Below are 3,772 nucleotides of genomic sequence, written 5' to 3' on the forward strand. Positions count from 1 at the left end.
GACATTACTCATTTTCGACCCATTTTTACTAGGAAGGCCATAAGGTGGCCGATTTGTATTGAATCTTAGCATGTGACAATTCGTTTTATAGGTAAACAACATAACTACGACTTCCATGGGATATTTTTGCATTCTCTAAAAATTTAGCCAAAATCGAGGTTAAGAAAATCCCCTCGTTAATTCAGGACATTACTCGTTTTCGACCCTTTTTTATAAGGAAGGCCATAAAGTGGCCGGTTTGTATTGAATCTTAGCATGGGACAATTCGTTGGATAGGTAAACAACATAGCTACGACTTCCATGGGATATTTTTGCATTTTTTAAAAATTCAGCCAAAATGGAGGTTAAGAAAATCTCCTTGTTAATTTGGGACATTACTCGTTTTCGACCCATTTTTACTAGGAAGGCCATAATGTGGCCGATTTGCATTGAATCTTAGCGTGTGACAATTCGTTGGATAGGTAAACAACATAACTATGACTTCCATGGGATATTTTTGCATTCTCTAAAAATTTGGCCAAAATGGAGGTTAAGAAAATCTCCTCATTAATTTAGGACATTACTCGTTTTCGACCCATTTTTACTAGGAAGGCCTTAAAGTGGCCGATTTGTATTGAATCTTAGCATGTGACAATTCGTTAGATAGGTAAACAACATAACTACGACGTCCATGGGATATTTTTGCATTCTCTAAAAATTTAGCCAATATGGAGGTTAAGAAAATCCCCTCGTTAATTTAGGACATTACTCGTTTTCGACCCTTTTTTATAAGGAAGGCCATAAAGTGGCCGGTTTGTATTGAATCTTAGCATGGGACATGTAATATCCCGCTTATCAGTAACGGAATATTACCCATCAGACGTGTCAGAGGACAAATATTCATGGAAATGTCTATTAATGGCATATGTCATGTATGAACTAGATATCAGAGATTAAGTGTTACAGAACGTCAAGTACGACGGAAGAATGTTTTTATGAAATATCAGTCAAGCAGGGGTTTATGTATCAGTGTCAGGTTAAGCGCGACCAAGACGAAGGGCATTTAAGTAAACTCGCACAAGGGAGTATATAAGTGTTTTTGGGGCCAAAATATTCATTTTCCCATTTCACTTCTCTCTCTAGGTTTTGGAAAACCTTTCTCTCCCCCTTCTCTCTAAGAATTGCGCCTCCCTCTCCTCTCTAAGTCATCCAAACTTCTTCAATACATGATCAAGCATGGCTTAACAAGCAAGAAACACGTAGAGGAAGAGATTAAAGTATGGTTTGGTGAAAAAGGGCTAAGGATCAAAAGCTAGGGTTTGAGCTTGGAACTTGAAGAATATGCAAGGATCATGTTAGGTGAGTTCCATAGATAGAATACCCACCTTTGGGTTTGTGTAATCTTGTAGAAAAATCATGTTTTATGTTAGTTTTGCTTTTATGAAATTTAAGTAACCCCAAGGTAATTCTTGTTGTTTACATGCTAAAAATTGCCATGAGATATGTTTAAATGAAGCTATATATGTTGTTGGATGTATTGGTGCATTACAGGGTCCAATTGGTCGAGTTTTGGGTCGAAAATGGCGAAAACCCGTAGCCGAAAGCACCGAAAACGCAAAAATTCGCAGCGCTGCGCCTGTACAAGGGCGCTAGGCGCCCACAAGTCAGGGAGCCAGCGCTAGGCGCCCTCCCTCTGGCGCCAGGCGCCCCAGACAGGACAACGATCGCGTTGTTCTGCGCTCGGGTGCTTGGGGGCAGTCGCGTGGGGGTCCGTAGCGATCGTTTCGGTGTATTCTTGTACTGTTTTTACTTATCTTTCTACTGGTACAAGCTTAGCTTTATCAAATCATGAAATTTATAAACGGCTCGTAACTTGGGTTTATGGCATTTTCGGTCTTCAGAAAGTATTGAAAATTTGCACACATCGTCAATTGATCCTTGCACCATTAATCATGGCAATCTTAGCATGTATTACAAGGATCGCTCAAGAGAGTTTTAGCCGAATTATTCGGGTAGCAAAGAACTAGGCATGGGATGAAAGTAGAGCCTTGACATAGCTTGTCAAGAACTAGAATAGTTAGTAGAGAATAGAATGTTAGGCATGAGTAGTATGCTTGACTAGTTGCGAAGTGGCATAGAGTAATCTCTTCGAATAGAAACTAGAGTGCCATAATTGATTAGATATCTCTTCACATAGCAAGTTAAGCAAGCATATAATTTACCTCTAGTCGGATCGTATAGGCATCCGAGGTAAAAGAGATAGCTAGCATAGATTTAATACTCATGCATTTATAGACCCAAACTTTAAAGTTAAAGGTGTCATGTCTCTTGTGTCCACACTAGGTTGGCTCAGGGGGTTTCCATTAGGTGAAACGGGGTTAGCCGTAAGGAACCCGCATGTCACTTAGTAAGTAAGATGTGGTGGTCGTGTCTCTTGTGTCCACACTAGGTTGGTTCAAGAGGTTTCCATTAGGTGAAATGGGGTTAGCCGTAAGGATCCCGCACGTCACTGCAGGAGTACCGTTGGTTTATACCTTAGATAGGTTTCCATCGGATAGATAGGGATTGCGCTCGGGGTTACTCCACTCGGGGCTTTCCGTAAAATGAACTCAGATAATAATTGTTTGTTAAACGCTAACTTTATGAATAAACTTGACTATGCATATTTATTAGATATATTTATGTTATGTCATAGAGCCTTGACGTAGATCGTCAAGAATAGCAGTGCCTTGACGTAGATCGTCAAGAATAGTAGAACATAGACGTAGATCGTCAATGACTAGTATGATAGCAAGATAGAATATGTTGTTAGATACAACATAGCTATGCATAGAGCAAGTATAGAGAAAGATATGCCGATGACGATCTTAGATTTCCCCTAATCGTCCGGTTTAGAATTGTGTCATGATTATAGTATGTTTAGGCCTCGATACGTAGAGCGTATTCTTGGCGTTGCGGTTTTAGATTCCCTTCGACCGCCATGACACGTATAGGAAGTGAAGCCTATAACAAGTGAGATAAGGCTATGACGGCCCTAGTATGCACACCGTCTAAGTATGCAATGTCCCCACACACGTATAATCAACCGGCAGGTTGTATTTTAGACACGTGGTGACCGTAGGTTTTCCCTGAGGTTGCCTATAGCCTAGGATTTAGGGGAACTCACTGAGACATTATGTCTCATCCCAATCCTTTTTGTTTCAGATAAACAGGTTGGATTAGCAAGCTAGTAGCCGAATGGATGATGCGACAAGTGTTCGTTCGTACCCGCCGCAGGATGGATGGATATTCAAGGATGCATCTATTATATTTTTTTTAGAGAAGTTGAGTTATGTTCTTTGTACGAACGCATTTGGTTGTACATATATATTCATTCGTAGTTTATTGTTGTAAATTTTTAATGTATCCAATACTAAACTTAACGCACGTGCTAGACATTCTAGATACGTCTAGTATGGGTGTTACATTTGGTATCAGAGCAGGTCGATTCAGATCGTGCCTTGGGTCATTAAGTTACAACAAAGGTAGTGGGACCATTGGGTTCCGGGTAGATGTTCTAGTTGTTGTTGTTAGTTGAGTCTGATCAACTCAATTTAGCATTCGACGATTAGAATGGATGCCTGAGAGCTGAATAGGACCCTGGAGGAACGAAGCATGTGAAGAAGATGCACCGGAAAGTGTGAACTTAGAAGCAAGAACTCAAAATGAGTATTAGTAAGAAGTTGATCGTGCCAGTAGGTGGCCGGTAAACTAAGCAAGTAGAAGTATGAATCCTCCGGGAATGTAAGGCAAT

At 40.4% G+C, this 3,772-nt stretch overlaps 1 long non-coding RNA gene across 1 annotated transcript; it reads left to right on the forward strand.

The window, feature by feature from the left end:
- Positions 1–1,217: 1,217 nt before the first annotated feature.
- On the forward strand, positions 1,218–3,445 carry LOC146918779 (uncharacterized). The gene is made up of 2 exons (XR_015016385.1): positions 1,218–1,338; positions 3,184–3,445. It is a non-coding gene; the product is annotated as an uncharacterized LOC146918779 (long non-coding RNA).
- Positions 3,446–3,772: the final 327 nt, after the last annotated feature.

Source organism: Medicago sativa, chromosome 6 (assembly GCF_051527215.1).
Source record: "Medicago sativa cultivar Bolivia chromosome 6, Bolivia_mono, whole genome shotgun sequence".
NCBI classification, from domain to species: Eukaryota; Viridiplantae; Streptophyta; class Magnoliopsida; order Fabales; family Fabaceae; genus Medicago; species Medicago sativa.